General features: G+C 35.5%; 1 protein-coding gene across 4 annotated transcripts in view; it reads left to right on the top strand.

The window, feature by feature from the left end:
• Zbtb20 (zinc finger and BTB domain containing 20) overlaps nucleotides 1–20514 on the top strand; it is a 357321-nt gene that overhangs the window by 77357 nt on the left and 259450 nt on the right. For 3 of the 4 annotated variants that reach the window (XM_033755905.1, XM_033755907.1, XM_033755906.1), the window contains one exon: nucleotides 15943–16079. The gene's annotated coding sequence lies outside the window, so the exon portion shown is untranslated. Of the gene's footprint in view, nucleotides 1–15939; nucleotides 16080–20514 lie in introns of those variants that run through there. The other variant, XM_033755904.1, reaches the window with a different exon arrangement.

Here is a 20514-nt window from a genome sequence, read left to right as displayed (position 1 = left end):
GGAAGCCATAATAATTTAGCTAAATGTTTATACTCTAAGGGATTTCAAGTTGTCAAAGAGTATTTATTAGATGATGCTCTGGACTTGTCTAATAAGGAAAATTCAAAATTAAATATGTTTCTATTTACATTTAATGAAAATTTCACGCACATGTCCCTATGTGAACAATCAACTTGTCAATAGAGGGTTGTACAAAATTGAACCACAGTTTAACCTTCTATTGTCATTATGCCACTGGTGTTTTACTTGGTCATTCTCTTTCCTGATCTTGGGATTTATCTGTCTATATTCTGTTTTAATAAAAATACCATCAGATAATAATGGAATATATGACTCTTCATAATGTACCTGTTCTTTAAAAGTCATATTAATCCTTACACTGCACTGTAGAGAAGGGAAGACATAGAGAGGAAGAAGTCCACTCAATGAACTGACTGAGGCTAAAATTTTTAGTTTTTATATTAGTTTATTTATTGTTACAGTACTTCTTCACAATACTTGTTTGTTGCTTAACTAGTACAATTAAAAATTAAGGTCTATAAGAGCTAAATCTCTCTCATTTGTTACCATGATACCTTCATTAAATGCCTAAATAACATAATATGCCATTGTCGTGTTTCTGAGAAGGGCTACTGCTCTGGTAAGAACATCCTCAAATCTTGTGTTATCGATGGAAATGTAAATATTGTGTTAGCCATGGTAATGTAAAGCACACATAGTGTGTGGACAGAGCTAAGACTCGAAATGAAGGGTGGCAATTCTCTTACTGTTCTCCTAGTTTAGGATGTATAGCAGCATGATTAAGAGTGTAGACTTAAGAGCTATGTGGCCTTGGGAAAACTATTTAATTCTCAGTGCCTCAAATTTTTGAATTTGTAAAGGAAGAGGAGAATGCTAATGAGAAATTAATTTTTTACCACAAAATTAATGTGAGGAATAAATAATCTTAATAAATGTAAAATATTTAAACCAGTACCCAGTGTATAGTAAGCACTCAGTAAATACTTGCTGCTGTTTTCATCACCACAGATATCACCCTTGTCATCATCACTTATTCCTGTGCCATAGGATCATGGTTTATACCTGTTAGGAAAAAACCTACATGCATAGACAAGACATACACATTCACACTCACACACACACCACACACCCGCTCACTTAGGAATGCTTGGCCCAGCTGTAGGCTAAAGCTTTATCTATATGTTAATGTAAATATTATCCTCATCAGAGAACAAGAGTCCATGCTTTGGATGAAATGTGCTTTGTACTGAAATTTAGCTTTAACGCAGTTTCAAGGCCTTGATACAAGATCAGTCCATTACCAAGCCTCAGTTCTACTACCCTACCCACACTGGCTGCTCTCATTTCATTGCTTGAGCCCTTCATACCTATTTTCTTTCAAAACTATAAATTCTGTTAAGCATGGTCTAATCCAGATCTATTGATAAGTTCACCATTATATTTCCAGTCCAATAAATAAATATAGGAAAATGAATGAATGAATGAATGAATGAATGCTTCTTTCATTTCCAGCCTTCTGCCTTAATCCATAGTCCTGGCTGCCTGATGAGCTAAATGCTGACCTTATTTGCTACCTAGGCCAATCTGTTCACTATTTTCAGTTATTCTCAGTCTTCTGGTCCAAACTTTCTTAATTACTTTGGTTTTCTTGCCTGATTCAAAAACCTCAATAGTCCTATGGAGTCAGTATACCAAGCCTACCTTCTGCTTCTTCTGTTCCTTCGGGAAACTAATACCACTTTGCCTCTTTCTATGTTTTGCTTATGTTCCCTTCCCATTTGGAATATAAATTTTAATCTTATAAATGATTCATTATCCATCTGCATTTTAATCTGATGCCCTTGGTTCAAACCTTGATCCTGATCATGTTATCCTTCTCTCAAGGATGATACAGTTTTTCTAGTTTCATTGCTGAAATTACTAATTAGATACTAAAATCAACTGGATAGAAATTATTTGCCTAATATTTTGCACCCAAAGAGCAATAAAGGATGGCAGTGATTGTTGAGCAATCTGCATCATGGTAGCCTACAATAATAATATATGGATGACTTAAAGATAGAGTGAGAACTTTAGCTGCAAATCTGAAAGCTTGGCATTGAAGGATGAAGCAATAAAAGGACTTTGGAAGAGAAGCAAATATGGTAGCCAGTAGTGTGGTTTGGAAACAATAAGGAATCAGGATGAATAGAGAAAAATTTCAACCAGTTGGAATGAAGTATGTAGGGGAAGTAGTGAAATTAGAAATGAAATCTACATTGTTGAATATTAGGATATGAACTGGAAAGTTAGGTGAACTCCAGCAATTACTCTTTGTGGGTGATGAGAACAAAGACTCTCACGTAGTTACAATGCAATAAGCATTTGCTAAATAATTGAAACATTTTACAGAGGCAAGCAAAAACAATGAAAGCAGTGTTTTAGGAGTTAACCTGACTACAATGTACAGAGAGATTTGAGACCAGTTAAAGATGCTGCCTGAGAAGCAGCTCTAGTAATTTAGATACAAAATAACAGAAAATCTGACAAGTCATAACTAAGAAAATCTCAAAAGGAGTATTTCAGAAAACATTAACAGTGCTTTTCTGTTTCTTCCCTACCAGCCCTAATCCTAGTCCTACCTAACTGTAACTTTAACTGTAAAATACATTCTAAATGCCTGGCCTTCTTTGCCTTTAGATGTGATTTTTAGTGAAGTCTATTACTCCTCATAGGTCAGGGCTACATGGAAGGGTGAGCTCTCAAGCTCACTCAAACCTCTAAACGAATTGTATTATCGTATGTTCATAAACAATTCTCAGAGTTTTAACAGCTTTGAGCATAAACTCAGAAAACTCACAGACCCTTCTAGGTTTCTATTTATGAGTTCCTGATATGCAAGACACTACGGGAGATCTTGCACACCAGAAAGTGCTGCACTGCACAAGGGGGTTCTGGAAGAGCATTCTCTCCAGGTTCTTAAATATACTGGCGGTATAGTTAAGATGCCTGAAATAGCAATAGAATCTTCTACATTTTCTCCTTCCATTCAACTAGATCAGCACCAAAAGGAAACTCCAGGAGAAAGTATATTCCAGCAGAGATTTTAAGACCATACCAAGCTCTGCCATTACCCTGAGACATTCCCCAAAATCTCAGGAGTACTCTGGGACTTCCTGAGAAACAGTGTTCATTAAATTGCTTTTGATATATGCCTAGTTCACCCATCTTTACCATCATGCATCCAGTTGACCTTCTTGGGTAGTTCTGACACTTTCAGAAGACTAAAATTTAACCAGTATATGACTTCTTTATTCTGTATTACTTCTGTTAATCAAAAGTTATATGTACACTTTGCTTTGTTCCTCTCTTAAGGGAAGTAACCAGTTTTGTGGTTGAATGAGTGCCTTCCACTATGTCCTTCTAGGCAGGACCCTGACTTAGATCTCTTCACCTTTTGAGCTGAACAAATATATTCCACAGTAGTTCATGGTATACATATGTAGATTCTTCTGATTTCATGGATTTGAAACATGGGCAGACCTCTACGACTTTTGCATCCTAAGTTCTGTTTTTATAATATGGAAGGTGCCTGCTAAATGCCAAACTCTGCTACTTCTCCAGCCAGTCAGTCTTAGATACATACCAGACCTAATTTTGCCTATCAGTTGGGATAGAGAATGTGAAAATGCCACCTTTGCTTGTCAAACCCGTCTGTTTGCACAGTGCACAGTAGCACCACTTACAGGAAGAGTATGTGGAAAATTAAGCAGGGACTATGTGAACAGGAGACCTATCATCATGCCCTGGAATGACAGGATTCTGCCCACAAACTGGGGTTAAGACCTACATGTTGATGATCCTTTTCACCCATTTGTGACTAATGGGTCTCACCCCATTAGTGGCTACATGTATTACACCAGTAAAAGCTGTTATGCATTCTCTGTAGGTCTGTGTGAGGGAGATGTAGATACACATAAATATGTACTTGTTGACATATATCCATATTTATCCATCTCTTGATAGAAACAGACAGGGCATGGGCTCTTTGATGGGCAAGAACTAAAGGTCGATGCTACACTCTTGGTGCTGCTGCTGCTGCTGCTGGCACTGCCACCATGGCTGTGGTTGCTGTAGCTTTATCATTTGACTCCTGGAGGAGGCTCAGGCAACTTCTTACTTGTTCCCAGCTGTCCTGGGAGACTAGTGCTGGCCTCTGATATAATTAAAGACACCTATAAAATGTTGACTCCTCATGTTCTTATGGCCAACAAAGATGGAACGTCGAAAGTATGCTCACCTTCCCTAACCCATTAGCTATATTTTTGCGTTTATTCCTCAAGAGTCCGCATATCTTTGCTATCTCCACACTGTCTGTTATGCTGTTGTGATGCTGCCCTGTGATATATTTTCTGCTGCAGACTGCACCCTTCCCTGTGTCATAGCCTCTGCCCCACTCAGGAGACAAATGCTTTCCCAGTAGGAAATAATATTTTGCTTCAAGCTTCTAAGGAAAATAGTCTACTAAACTAGATGCTTATTTTAGCAGCACTCATTCTCCTACAGCTGTACACATCATTGACCTTCGTAATCTCACTCTATAATGTTCCTTATGAGGAAAAGGATTTTTTGCCCCAAATTTAAATTACTTTGATAGTAAGCTGAATTTAAGATTACATTGTATGTAGCAGAGCAAGACAGGCAAACAGACTCATGTTTTAAATCTAGGCCCAATCACCAGTTTAATTTGCTAATACAAATTAATTGAGCAATCCTGAATGTAACTACAATATACCCACAATTAGTAGACTTTTTATAGTTATTGTCTTTCCCCCTCCTGCTTGAGACCACATAGAGCATTTTTTCCCCAAAAAATGATTTTTTCTCAAGACTGTGGAATTATTTCAAAAGAAGTAATGGGAATATTTTTGTTTCTTGACTCGTTGGTTTGATATCTGTTTCATACAAGGATAACTAAAAAGCACCCAGAAGTGAGCTCATCTTAGTATTTCTGACTGTCTTTCTAAAACGTAAGTGTGAAAGGGCAGAAGAGTTTTTCCTCAGACTGAACTGGTGGAGAAACAGACTGGCTTAATCAGAGAGATGAGATGATTTGCAAAGGCTTATTTCTACCTTACAAAAAGATATGATGCAGATGTTTCACTACAAAGGACAAGTACTGGGCTCAAATGCAGAGATCGTTTTTCCTGTTTATTTTTGTCTAGTTGCTTCATTGTTGTTGTTCTTGTTCTGTTGTAATTAATATTAATATCCTTGTGATGAAAAAGGCAGACTGATTTTTCTAAGGTCACTTCCAAGAGGAGAGAAATTAGTAATCTAATCAACCATACTGACAGACAATGAAATAAAAGTGGTAAAGGAAACTGGACAGTTAAAGGCAGTTGAACAAGCAATGAATATAAAGTTATTTTAAAGGAACATAAGTTTATGGTTTGCTATGAAAGTCTGCACCTGCGTAAAAGAAATAACAGAAACATCAAAATGGGTGATCCATTGGAAATGAAAAATGTTTCAACTTGATGTGGCCATAGTTTCTCTAGGACAATGTTTCCCAAATATCCATAACCCTAAGAATCATCAAGGTCACCTATGCACATTCCTAAAGTAACCCAGACCTAGATTTTAGAGACTCCCGTTGAGGAGACCTGGCACTTGGATCTGAAATCTAGTAGAATATTATGGTTAGGGGAGTTTGGAAAACAATTGCTCCAGGAGATCTTTTCCAAAATATATAAACAGGGTATATGAAGTATTAAATTATCCCATGTAAAAGTTATCCTTCTGAAACAATTCTCTCTCTCTGCTCTTCCCAGGAGGTCAGAGGCATTTCAAGTGAAACAAGATTATTTTCCTAGACCAGAATCACTGCTGTTTTTTATAAATGTTTCATACCTCTCCTTATTGCTCCATTGTGGTGACCTTAAGACCTTGTATTCCCTTCCCTCTCACTATCTACTGAATGGTCATCACATTAAATGAAAGGCTCCAGACAAGAAATTTGGAGCTTAAATTCTAGGTCTGGCTAGAACTCAGAGCTGTGTATCCTTATGTTTATTTACTTACCATCACTTTTGTTTTTACATTTGAACAATGATGAGGTTTGTAAATCACACAATGCTATTTGTAAATCACACCAGCTGTACATTGTTACAGATATTAAATATTTCCCACAATCTTGTTGGCAGAATATAAGCATATATGAGTTTTTCCTTGATGGGATATACAGTCATGCTTACATACACCCATAAGTACTCCTATTATTTACAGACTGTTCCCTTTTTCTAAAATCAACTTGTGTCACAATTTAATTGAAGATAACTCTTCAGAAAACTCATTTACTGCATCATACTGTCAGAAGTGTCTTTCAGGGCATTTATTGACGTGAGTTTGTCATATTGGATATGACGAGAAAAAGTTTATTATAATGGAGACTGATTTTTTTTTGTACTGGAGATCAAACTCAGGCCTTTGTGAGGCAGGTGACAGCACCACTGAGCTAAATCCCTGGCCCTGGAGACTCATTTTGTAAGAGGAGGAGAATGTATGAATAAACAAGCAAGCTTGTGCCTGTTTTAGGTACTAACACTTTCAAGTCCATGGAAGCATAGCAGAGTATACCCTTCAGCTAAATATTACATAAGTTGTAGTGAAAATAATGTTTAATACACAAAACGATCATGGCCGTGGGGTTGCTATAAAGCTATTAGTATGCATTGGGCTGGAGAGGGATGGATAGATAGATAGATAGATAGTCTGACAGATAGATAGAGGAAACTGCCTCAGAAGTTCAAAGATGAAGATAGAGAAGTACAGTGGTGGAGTTTACATTTCCTAAACCCTTGTCAGCTCAGCATGTCTTCAGTATAAATACACATGTGATAGTAGCCTGTACACTCATTCACACTTCAGGGAAGCCTGTGGTTTCCTTTACTCCCTCCATTTTAGCAGTGGGCAGCCTGTAACCTTTTGATCAAGCTGACTTTGTATGCTACATGACTGAACTGAGCTATGCTAAACATCCTTGAGGAAGTTGACATTTGTGTACTTTGAAAGAAAAAAAAGGAAAGTGAATCCCAACTGCTTCCTCCTGCCCTTTTGATTAAGAGAATGGTAAGTCAGCAGGAGAGGTGCTGCTTTTAACAAGCAGGGGTGTGCAGCAGTTGATTGGTATCTTTCTCTGAAAAAAAGTAGAAAAGATTGATGTTAAACAACACTAATCAGAGTTGATTACAGTTACTGAATGAATTCATTGATGGGAAAGAGCCATGGTTCCATAAACAACAAAAGAGATTAGATAATAGTCAGGGGAATAGTATTTGGAATAGTTCTGCTCATCTCTGACAACCAGGAATCAGTGGCTCTAGCTTCTTAATCATCCCTTGAAATAGGCATGTGTGTGCAGTAAGTGCAGTTCTCTGCTGGTGACGTTCTGCTCAATGAACTCTGCCTGATGGGCTGTTTTCTCTGCATTCAGGCCTTATCCTTCCCTGATCACATCTGACCTGGTACTTCTTCCATCACATTCTGTGGGGGCGGGGTCAAACCCTCACCTCTTTTCCTTTCCAGACCTTACCCTGGGCCGTGTCAGAAATCACCTGCAGTTGCTTGACTGGTCTATACTGAACTTTTGTAATTTTCTGCTATTACCTCTACCTCTCTTTTATCTCTTTTTATCCTCTTTAATCTTTCCCTGGTCAACTTCTTCATTCCTCCAGTTTCAGCTAAAGTACTATATCCTCAAAACTTGTTATTTAGCCTTTTCATTAAAAATCACGTTTGCATGCCTTTGTTCTCCCACAGCTGAATGGCTTATTACCCTTCAGTAGAGTTAGTTGGATATTTACTTTCCCTTCTCTCCACTAAACTGAAATATTTGAGGGCAGAAACTTTTATCTCTGCACGTCTAATGCTAGCAAAATATACAGAACATATTTGAAGTTTAAATGAACAAATGGATGGATACTCCCCACATACCTAAAATAATTTTTTAAAGTCATTGTCTGAAGTAAAGAAATGGAACCTACAGGAAAAAATTCTTCCACAGAATGGATAACTCACTGCTTACCTGTTCACTAAGACACCCAGAAGACAGAGTAAATAAGAAATCAAATTTAGGAGCTTTCTTTTGTGTGACTTCTAGTTTGTCCCAGACAGCACTGACTATAAAATGAGAAAGTTTGAGGAAAACAGCTTACTGGACTGATGCTACAGTTTTTGACCAGGGAATGAATGTGTGGTTTATTTTACAAAACAGACGCCTGCTATATTATGATCAGTATTAGCCTAATGTCATATTCTGCCTCATGTTAATAATCCTGAATATATCTCTAGAGGTCTTTAAAATCTTGATAAATATTATCTAACTAATAAAACTATTATACTCATTATTTTTAATAATCTCATACATTTAAAGTCCTCAAGAAATGTTTTCTTCTTATGTAGCAACAAGTGAACATCTAGGTCTTCCCCATTCAACATATGAAAAGTAGAAAATAGAGGAAATCACCCTAGGCTTTTCAAGAGGATTCATTGCAAGTAGTTCACAGTTGCAGCGATTTGATGTCGTTTTATATTTCACTCTTAATTCTACTGGATTTAGAAAGGAATAAATAACTGCTTCACAACATCATAATGATAATACAAAGCTAGAGAAGATGCATTGGGTCTAAGGATGTCAAATACCATTTTACCACATTTGCCCTAATGGCTAAAAGAGGAACTTAGTGGGATTCAGGAACCATTTCATTATTGCAGTGCCACTTTCATTTCACTTTTTATGAGATTGTTCTTGCTTAGTTCCTAACTACATTTCCAGTGTGTTCAGAAATCAAAACCGTATTTTAAAAAGCCTTCGCTCTTTCTCCCCATCTACCTCTACCCTCTCCTATTCCCACTGGTAACCAATTTTATTAATTAATTGTTATATACCTTCCCAGTGATCTTAAAATGCAGAAAAGTAAATATATATTTTCTCCTCACCTAAGAGTTAGTCAAAGTCTTATGATCTTTTCTCAATCTTGCATTCTTTTATACAATTTCAGTGCATTTCAATTTTCAGTGTGTTTTCTCAATTTTGAATGCTCCAGTATTTCTTAAAGATTCCTCTATATCAATTAATTTTTTACTTATACAATATTCTATTATGTAAATACATTCAGACCTATTCTAATAATCCCTCCTATTAAACAATTCTTGTCAATTCAAACGATATCCTAATGAACAACTTTATACATAAATAATTTCACAAATATGCAGGTTCATCTTCAAGGAGTAATTCTCAGAAGTAAAATTACTCATCAAAGGGATACATGCTTCTTAATTTTTGAGAAATTGATCTTAATGGGCTGTATTACTTATCAGCACTGTAAGTAATATATGAAAGTATCATTTTATCCTAGCCTAAATAAAATAATATTTTCTTCAGACTTTTGAAATTTTTAACAATTATATCAGTAAAAGATAGCATCATGGTATCATTTTAATTTGCATTTTTCTTATTATTAGTGATGCAAAGCATCTTTTGATATATTTAATGGTATTATTTTTTCCTTATCTGTATCTCTTTTGAGTTTTACTTCTATAGAATTATGGGTATTTTTCTCTTGATTTCTTGTATTTGTATTAGAAGATTGCAGTCACTTTGTATGTGATGCAGAAATATTTCCATTTTGTCTTTTTTATTACTTTGTAGCTTATGGAATTTTTGCCACATAGAATTTTCTTTTTAATATAATCTGATTTACCCATTTTCTATATGACTTCTAGGTATTGAGACATAGATAAAATTCTAGACCTTTCCCATGCCAAGATTATAGAATGGTTCACCAATTTTTTAACACTTTTATAGTTTCGATTTTTATATTGCCAAATATGATCCACTACATGATATTTTTAATCCAAAAGATATGTTCAGGTTTAAAGAGGATCTGAGGAGAAATAAGCCGTACTGTTAGAACTGGATGGGCTGTGGCTGATCTTTCCCTTGCATAGTGCATTAAATCTCTTTCCTTTATGCTTGTAGGATGCAATACAATTACAATGAAAAAGAGTGATCTAGATGTAAAAATTAAAATTAACAAGTATATTTAGCCTTTTGAGGTGTTTACCTTTTTTCATTGTGCTACTCTTTGACTGATAATTCACTTGCTTATTTGTTTGTTGCTGTGAGAAGACCATGTGCTAATATAAAAGGCATAAGCTAAGAACATTTCAGTATCTATTGGTTCACAGTCTAGTACCATACACAATTCAGCACAAAAATCTGTATGAGAGTAGAATACAAACTGATATAAGATAGAACATAATCCTTGAAGTCAGAACGCCTGAGTTAATCTGCTGTCCTCTAGAGCATCTCTCTGTGCCATGATTTCCATGTGCATAAAATGGAGGGGATGGGATTGTTGTAACAGTAATAAAAGTAGGTACATTTTTTAAATGCTTTAAGCTCTATAGAAAATTAGTTCATGAAGTAATTAGCTGATGATATTTTCAAATTACAAAGTAATGAGTTTTTGAAGAGAGCTTTCTGCAGAAAGCTTTTCTTCCTCATCCTGTTTAATATTTGCTTATCCTTCTCTATATTTTGCCTTCATTTTCAAAAACAGTGCTTCAACAAGTACAGTATCTGTTCTAGATGCTAGGGATATAGCAAGAAGCAAAACAAACATACAGAATTAATCACTGTTGTCAAAGAGATAATATTTGGGAGGGAGGTGCTAAAAGAAACAAATGCATACAGAAAACAAAGTATATCAGAAGTCCACACATTCAAAAGAAACAAAGAGGTAGCAGGAGAGAAACTGCAAGGAAAGGGCTATCTCTCTGATGACAAGAACCAGAGAATCCTCAACATTTAGCAGTGAACCTTAAAGGATATGCAAGAAGATCTCAGAGTTTCACATTCACTGAAATGATTTTCTGTGTCAGAGGGAGAGCTACATTAGACATAAGTAACCAGTCATTTATGAAGATGTTGGCACCAGGCAAATCAAATGACAGCTTCTGTCAAACACTTCTGTAGCCATCTCACATGTGCTCGTGATACCTCTCACCTCAGCCAGCCTCAGGCAACTCTATGGAATTTACTCCTGAGAGTGAAGGACCAGTGTTGTTGTGATGAGGAGCTGGCAAGATTCTTTTCCAAATCTTGTGCTATGATTAACTTCGGTGGATGAATCGTGATAACCTCAGGTGGTGTAGGATTCTTTTGATATGAGGACTTTTCCTTCCCCAATAATATAACTTAACATTATGGCACCTAAAGAATCAAAGATTATGATGGATTATACTACAATATACTGAAATTATGAAACCTGGAGAGTTGTTGATTATATTTTTCACACCTAGATTACTGATGGTTGATACTCATGTTCCCTTGTGATGTAACCTTAATTTACCTTCTCAGTTTTTTTCTCACTACTGGTTTCTCTCATAAAACAAATTATTTGCTTTTCTAATTCATGCTAATGAATCAGCTAATTTTGGTTTGTGCTGCTTATTCTGCATGAAATGATCTATCCTGACTCTTTATACCTTGACATCACAAGTATCCTTCAGTATGTAATTTAAAGTATCCTCACGCCAGAGTAATTTTCTCTTAGCCATTTGTGAGGCCATGGTTCATATTTGTTTTATCTCGCTATTTGTCTATTACCTATTTTTATTTAGCTATCAATCATCTAATCATTCTTCCCTGAAATACTTTATATTTATTATAGAATAAATGAATGAATTAGTTTTTTATCATTAGAAATAAGAAAAATATAAGGTGGGGAATAGGAATTAAAAATGAGAATACAAAAAAAAACACAATAAAGTAAAGGTACTTTGAAGAGATCCTACAGTCTGCTTATGGCCCAATACTAAATATGATAGAAATGCACCTGTATGAATTTTTCTAGAACCAGACACACTGGCTGTGGCTCTTTAGGCTGCCAGAATAAGATAATCTGGAACAAGGGCTTTGTAATTTATGGAGAGTACTTCTGAGCTGATATGCCTAAGCTAGCTCGTCTGTAGACTATGCTGACCCACCTCACTTGATACTGGTTGGCCTGCTGAGCGTGGATGTTGTTTCCTACTTGAGTTCTAAAGATAAGAAAATGAATACATTTAATAAGGCTTTTGTGCCCTTGATTATTTGAATTTGGTGTTTTGAAACATCACTGCTTTCCCTAAGATCTGGACAGCAGATGGCTTATTTTTTTAATTTCTTTCTTTCTCAGTATTTTCCACAAGTAAAAGAATGCCCTGAGAGGACATGAAAGCATTAATTTAAGTAAAAGTCCTAGTACCTCAAGAATAGGCAAGCCCCAAGATGCAGCAGGCTGTTAACATAAAGGACAATGTGGGAGTGTGTAGCTTTGCCAGGGTCAGTAACATGACACGCTTATATCTGATGAGACCAGAGGAAGAAAATAGTTCCTCAGCCTGAGTCAGGTTTGGTTATGAGTAGAAAGTGAAGTCAGTACTATTTAAGGTTTCATTTTATTTATAGACATCACTGGTAAGTGTGGGGTTTCCAAGAAAGTAGAAGATATAGTTCCTGGCCAGAGCTTTGCCAGAGCTTTTCAATGTAATGAATATGATGAAGCTAATGCAAGTATTTTTAATGCATTTGACTGAAACTGCTAACCAAACATACAGAGTACATACAACACTAATTAATATGCCTAGTTAAGAATCTCACATTAAAGAATTTTTCCATTATATATGATATCTGAGATAGGAACTTCAGGTGAAGTATTGCTTTTGCCTAAACATTTCATTAGCCCTTATAACCAGACAAAAGGAAAAGAAGAAATCATCTCTAAAAATTGCTAGAGTGGAATCCGGAATTGCCAGACCCAAGAGGCTGGATCTAAAACTGCCGAGAAGAGGGAGATAGGGTCTAAAACTGCTGCTGACTCACAGACTGCTTTCAGTAAAGCTACCATAGATCCAACCTTCCCCTGAACCCCTGCCTTCCGTCAGTGTTCATCTCAATCTGTTAGGAATCTTTTTCTGCTATTTTATAATGTAATTGCTCTGTGATTTGATAATAGAAGTTAAGCCTATACATTTTCATAATCACCTTCTCCAGAACACATCCATTATGCAAAGGAGGGAAACTTGTATAGTAATAATGATAATGTTTTATTTTAGGTATACTAAGTGCTTTCATCATATTATCTCATTTGGTCTTCACAATAAACCTCTGGGTTACTAGGTGCTATCCATTTTAGAGGTGAGAAAAATGGAGTCCTATAGAAATTTTTACCATTTAATTTGAAATCCAGTATGCTTAGACTCTCCCTCTCTCTCTCTCTCTCTCTCTCTCTCTCTCTCTCATCTCTCTCTGTCTCTATCTCTCACCCCCCACACACACACAGAGTAATAGAAAAAACAGAAAGCTGTGGGTATGGTTTAGACCTCTGAGTGGCGAGTCATTAAATCTAATCTGGGAAATTATTTTAAGGAAGCTTTGGCATCAGCCTGATAGAGATTTGTATCTTCATGGCTTTTTAATAGATCTGTGACATTGGGCAAGTTTTTTGACATTTTAAGCCTACATTTTCTCATCTATAACATGGAAGCCATATTAACAACAACAATAACACAGGCATTTTGGAAATGAAAGTAATTTGAGTAAACTACCCAACACATAGAAAGCAATTAAAAATTTTTAGCCATAAAATTTTCATGTGTTGTCTTTTCATGAATAGTAACAACATTGGTGAATTAAAATTTTAAATTTCTCGAAAGGAAAGAAGTTATTTAAAAGATGAATAGTAACACCCCATGTTTTTCATGAAATAGAAGGTTTATACCCTTCTTTGAAACATAATCCTCAACAAATCAAGAATTTTAAGGTATTGTAATCATTAGGTCATTTTCCTACTACATAACGCCACCTCTCTTCCATAGGCTGGGAAGAAGGAATAAGGCAGTGTACCTTGCAGGGAAGCATCTCTGTGCTTTCAAAAGAGAAAAACATTTCTGAGCCCTCCAGAAAGCATTTCAGTTCAAACATTATGATTGTGGGGAATCATCAGGCCACCTCTGCCTCCAACTCCCATGGCTTCCATAATGAGACACCATGTTCTATCCCAGGGCAGTCCCAAGATGATGTTTTGCAGGGGACAATAGCAGACAAAGGACAGACATGTACCATTTTAGAAATGTCATGTACAACCTATGCTGCTTCAACATTTTCCTTCCAATCAAAAACAGTGTTGCAGTAGATGGTGGCCAAAAGGTATATGACAGAACAGCCCAACAAGCCGTTTTCTCCCCAGTTCTACTCAAGGCAATATAAATGTTCTTTTTTCTCGAAATTTAGAAAGGAGAAGAGACTTTGCAAACCTGACATCACCCACCAAAAATTCAACAGTTGTTATTGTTCATCAAAGAATTAGAAATAACTTTTCTTGTATTTATGCTTTTTTTAGTGTTTTAAAGTTCTTATCACTAGCAAAATAATTTATTTTGGATATATTTCTTTCAAAAAACATGATAAATGTCCCAACAATATAAAGAAAAATAAAGAAAAAAATCTCATAACCTTGCCACTTAGGTATCTGTGGCTGTATCTTTCAAACATATGATTTAAAAATTCAGGCAAGACAGAACAATATACATTAAAGTAAAATTCTCTTTATCACCACCTCCAAATACCTTAAAATATATCTTGTTTGGTATCTCCTACAAGAAAAAAAGTTTGTGTATATGCTAGTATGTATATGTATATATACAATATATAATATATATAATATGTATATACATATACAGTTTATTCACATAAGAGGTATTGTACCATACATAATGTCTTAGATTCTTTTCAGCAGCTTTACAATATTTTTGCATGGGTATAACATTGTTTGCTTCAACCAGTCAACTGAATAGTCTGTGTACACTTTTATATAATCAGAAAAATGTAACAACCTTTCTAAAAATTTTTATTAAACCTTATTCTAAGATAACCCAAACTTTTCAATTTATTGTATGATCACAGGAGAAGATCATTGTTTGTATATGTAGGTATGTATATGGATGTGTTTAACATATTAGAGAAGATTGCCTCGAACCTTAATTTTACAGTATAAAAATTTTACTATATAAAATGTCAGAATGGCCACAGGCAAAATGGATAATGTCTCTTTGTGATCCTGGCTGAATTGTGGCCTCACATGGAAGTTGGCTACTTTTGCAGAGTTTTAATGCAGTCACTGATTACAGTGTCTGAGATTTTACTGCAATTTCCATTTGAGTTAAAACTGATTTTTGTCTTCAAAATAAAAGCCTTTAGAAACAGGGAAAATAATTATTTTTCCCATGGCAGGTCATTTTATCTCCTAACATAAAAAAAGAAAGATAATAAGAAATCACTAAAACCTTGATGCAAAAACAAAACCTTTGCTGAATATTTAGGCTATGGAACTTTATTCTCAAACTACCTGCTATTGTCTTACGTACTTGTGAGAAAGAGAGCTAGATACAGTAAAAGAATTTATACCAAATTTTATTATAATTCTAGCAAAAAAGACACTGAGGCTTGGTGAAACCATTTTGCTGCATATTTTTTAAAGAATTCACCGATATGGTTTTGGATGGAGGAAGAATTTTGTTTGTGGGCTTTGGAATGATTACTCTATGTAAAATCTAGAGATTGTACAAGTCTAGCATAGAAAAGTAAATGTACAAGCAAGACATATTCTAACCTTGAAAGTGTGGCTGCTTTTAATGACACAGTGTATCAAGGTCAAGAGAAGGTGCCCTCAGCAGATGGAAGATTTTCCAACTAAAAAAGCTTCATTTACATTTAAAATACACTGAGTTACCCATGATTTCTAAGGAGTAATTGGTTGTTCTAGGTATAACCGTGGCTTGTTTCTATTAAAATCATCTTCTAGCATCTGATTTACCTCATATATTTCCCAGCAGGAGTTTTTTGTGGAAAAGCAGGAAAAGAGAAGTGGAGGAGGAAGGCATCCTACCATATCCTGTAATAAACCCATCAAGTGTCACTACTCTCCGCGAGACTCTGGAAAGAAGCTGCCACAGGACACATCTGAACCTTGGTGAGACAGATTTCATGATACCTTGATTTTTAACCTTTAATATAGATTTATAGTTAGGTAGTTTTTATGTAACCATATTTTGTTCAGAGCTGGCTCATTGAAGCTATTCTATCATAAGTATCCTTTTAATTTATTTTTTTTACTTTATTACTGTGTGTTTGCAGGCCATAATGATTACATTCCTTGTAGGGAATTACTCCATATACGTAGAATATTTCAATTTTTTTCCCCTCACCTCCTTTCAACTATATCCCCCTTTTATTATGCCAGCATCAGATTCATTTATTTAACTTATAAGACCTTGCAAGGGTTAATTATCATGTATATAGATTGAAAAACAGATTAATAGGCCAAAAAACATATAAAACATGTAAGACAATTGTACTAAGTCAGGGTACACCTTCAGAGACAACGTCTGCACTGGTTGTACTGATGAAGGATGTTCACGTGCCTGGGAACGCAATGCGTCCAGAAGACTTGTTCTCTCAGCCTTTGTCAGAAGTTCTGATTGAGCCTCAGCGAGGAGATGCTACATGAATTCATGTCAGTATTATGGAAGTGATCTATCTTCCTTCCTTCCTTCCTTCCCTGCTTTCTTTTCTTTTCTTTCTTTTCCTGCCTCTCATTCTGTATTCTTTCTCTCGTCCCCCCTCTTTCTCTCTCTCTCCCCCTCTCCCTCCCCCGCTCTTTCCGTCTCTTGTTCTCTCTCCATCTCTCTGTTTCTCTCAGTTTTATGAAAATTCATTTATCTGTGACATTTAAAGACTCTGTCTCAGAGGTGTCTGGAACTGCGGCTGGCTGTATATATAATAGTTTCCTAGAATCTGGCAATCTCTCAATATTTGGGGGCCTTGATAACAACTTAAATGCAGAGTCTGCCAGCCATCTTGCTCTTCGTGCCTTAGTAACAGATCTGAATGAGTGTGTATTAGCATGTCAGATCTTTTCACAACTGGCAACACTTACTAGATAGTCATAGGCATCTTACATGTGCTTTTTGAACCTTTCTGCCTCATTTATATGATACCATTCTTCACACTATATACAAAATGAGAATTTTTTAAAGTATTGTTACAAAAATGGAAGTAAGTGGAATTGTACAATCTGGATTTGGTGAGTTTTATCAACATCAAAGGATAGTATACTGGCAATTTAAAAATTGTGTTCTAGATGATTTTTGTTTGCTTGCTTTTTTGTGTTTTATTTAAGCTACAATATTTGAGACTAAATTGTCCTTGCTCTTTTATGGTAGAAACGCACATTTATAAGGCCTCTAGAACTTTCTGGGTGAAGCATCTTTAGCTTCTGTTTCAGCATACTGTGATAGATATTTAGGTACATGAAGAAGAAATATTAGGAGGGTGAAGAGATGAGGTTGTCTGTGAAACAAAAACTACTTACATTTTCAAACATTTCTCTCTGTTGTGTAAGTGAAATGGGTCATGTATAAATTGAATTTTTACAGCAATATTATATCAACTTTTCCTAGATAATAGCTCACAGGCCTCTCATGGTCTGCCAGGAAGACTCATAATGGTGCAACATGTTAGTTACTAAAGTACTCAGTCCGTGTTTAACCTTGACCATATTTTGTGATAAGAATATGTCACAAATCTGAACTTTAAAGACAGTAATGGAAAAATGAGAGCTTACCAGGTATCAGTGTTATCCTGGAGATCAGTATCCAATCTAAGATAAATGTGAGAGACCTTGCCAAGTTTTAGGTCATACTCAAGACTGTATAATCCAGGTTTTCATATAGTTAGGAGAATATCCTGGAACCCTTAATCTGCCTAGATGAAATCATCAAATGGCTTCTTTCTTGGAACTGCCAAACCAGCAATAACTCCTAAGTAGAAAGGAGTTAAATCTTTCTGAATTTTGATTTTTTAACTCAGGTCCCTAACATTTGAGGTCTTGACTTCCATGTGGGTTCCTGAAATCTGCTACATACCATAGAATATTTTAAGGTGATTTTTGTTTGGACTGAGGAAAGAAATTGCTAATAAACAGCATTAATCAATTTAAATACAATAACTGAAGACTAACTCAGAACCTCTAGAGCCTTTAGTTTTACTCAGAAAGGAAATTTTATATACTTATCACCTGGTAATTATGAGTCTTTTGTAGGGTTAAACATTCATTTGATCAGCTATAAATGCTGTTTCCTAATACTGTGTCATATTTACAGATACCATCATTTTTAAACCAATTAGTCATTGTCATTGGTAGCAAGAAGTTCCTTTGAAAGTATTGTGATAAGCTAGGCAGATGGACAGAGGAGTCACAAGAGTTCCATCTAACAGAAATCATCTGGTAATGTAAAAGCAGGCTGCAAAATTAAACAAGGAAAAATGGAATAAAGACCAAGAGGATAAGATGGAAAACAGGTATATATGGATTTGTAACAGGGCTTGTATCAAAGGATTTAGTATTTTTTTCTAATTCACATATAATAGAAGAAATTAACACAAATTATAATGAATAAACAAATAATCTATTATTTCCATTTACACTTAAATCTGTTGTTGTGGTCTCAGGTAGGAAGGAAAAACCACACAATATGCAGCATTAACCACAAGTTTTCTTACACCACCAAACCTTCAATTTAACATACAGTAACAAAGATCTCAAGTACCTTCCTTCAATGCCTTAGAAACTGGTCTCTATCTTTGTTAAAAAAGACTCACGCTATGCTAAGAGTTTACCCTCTTTTTGCTCTGGATTCAGAATTTAATAGGCATATATCTCTGTTCTTCATTTTACACAGTGAATGTTAGATATTAATCCTTTCTGAGATAAAGGAAGAAACAGATATGAGATGAGCATATAGCATTAGCCTGTAGCATTTATATTTAAGAATAGAAGAAATAGTGTTTTCTTCAGATGCACTTTGGGGCTATATTTGAATCTGATGTGTTGAATTTAACCATCTCTTTTCATTAGTACTATAATGATCTCTTCCCTAAAGTAGGCAAAACTTGTGTTTTCTTCCTAGAAATTCCAGTATCTTTAATTATTTATTCTCTATTATATATTTTGTCTGTTGATCACAGAATAAAATGGGCTATGAGGACAGTGGGACATAAGTGCAGAGGGTGTTCTGTTTGGTTCCACCTCAGGAAGGAAGACTCTCTCCCTTTACATGACTCTTCTGCCTTGTTTACCCTGCTTGAGCAGAAACAGCTGCCTGGGGCCGGGGAGTTAACTCAGTGGTGCCGCCGGCCTGCCTTGCAAGCTCAAGGTCCTGAGTTCAATCCCCAGTACCAAAACAAAAAAGGAAGGAAGGAAAGAAGGAAGGAAGGAAGGAAGAGAGCTGCCTAGCTGGCTGTACAGCTACTAATCAACAGAACACATGAAGATGTACTTTGAAAGATCTACCTACCTTAACAAAAAGTCAAATCTGCTCATACTAGGGAGATGGGCTTTGCTGATACCACTGCAATGCCTAAGTGAAAGGCTCACTTAAATAGAAATGCAAAATTTCACCCTAAAAGGCATTGAAGGGAAATGGACTACCTATTATCACTTCATTCATGTTTCTAGTCACAGGGATCCCTTTATTCAGAAATATGACCCTGTATTTAGTTTATGAAATTCTTTAAAATAGTTTACTTATTGTGATTTCCACCCCTATGCTACTGAAAGGTCACCTTGCCAACCTTTAGTTCAAAAGGACCACAAGCAGGGAATTCTTTTAGGAACTCATCTCAAAAGATCTACTTTTTAAAGAGAATTTTTCATGCACATATCACAGAATGGGGCATTTCCTTTTGTTGTTGTAAAAAGCATAATGTCTTAATAATATTTTCTTCTTTTTTGGCCCAATGAGAGTTCTCCTAGACTAAGGCAAAGCTGGAATTATGATCTAACTTCACATAACTAGCAGAGCTTTTATATAATGTTGCCGCAAATGATAAAGGTTACTATTTTGTTTGTGTGAAGCACATCATAATGCTCAAGAAAAGACTAATCAGGTATCAGAATCAATATGGAGAAAAACAGACAGAATACACCCCTGGAATCATTTCTGGATTCTAGTGTGTGATTACCTTGATATGCTTTCCAGTATTGACAAACCCAATGTATTTTAAATTATTAGTAGAGACATTTCAAAATTGCAAATCAAAATCAATTTTAATTTAGAATCATGTTTAAGTAGTAGAAAGGAGAAAGTGTTGCAAAAATCATATTAACAATAGGACATCAGAATTTCTAAATAATTGTAAATCACTATTTTAGATTTTGGTGAAAGGGAATGTCCAAATAGCAACACTAGGAGACACTTTGGAGACAAGGCAATCATTGCACTGAATACTCAGTTATAAATGGGATAAATAGAGTGGTTTTTAATAAAAGTTATCGTTAGTATTCTTTAGGCGAGAAAACAAATCTCAAAATGCCAATTTTTTAGATATATATTATATATTTTATA

The sequence above is a fragment of the Fukomys damarensis genome, unplaced genomic scaffold (genome assembly GCF_012274545.1).
Source record: "Fukomys damarensis isolate Sample0158 unplaced genomic scaffold, DMR_v1.0_HiC HiC_scaffold_24, whole genome shotgun sequence".
In the NCBI taxonomy this organism is placed as follows: Eukaryota; Metazoa; Chordata; class Mammalia; order Rodentia; family Bathyergidae; genus Fukomys; species Fukomys damarensis.
Note: the sequence above shows the minus strand (reverse complement) of the source record. Positions and strands in the feature narration are given on the sequence as shown.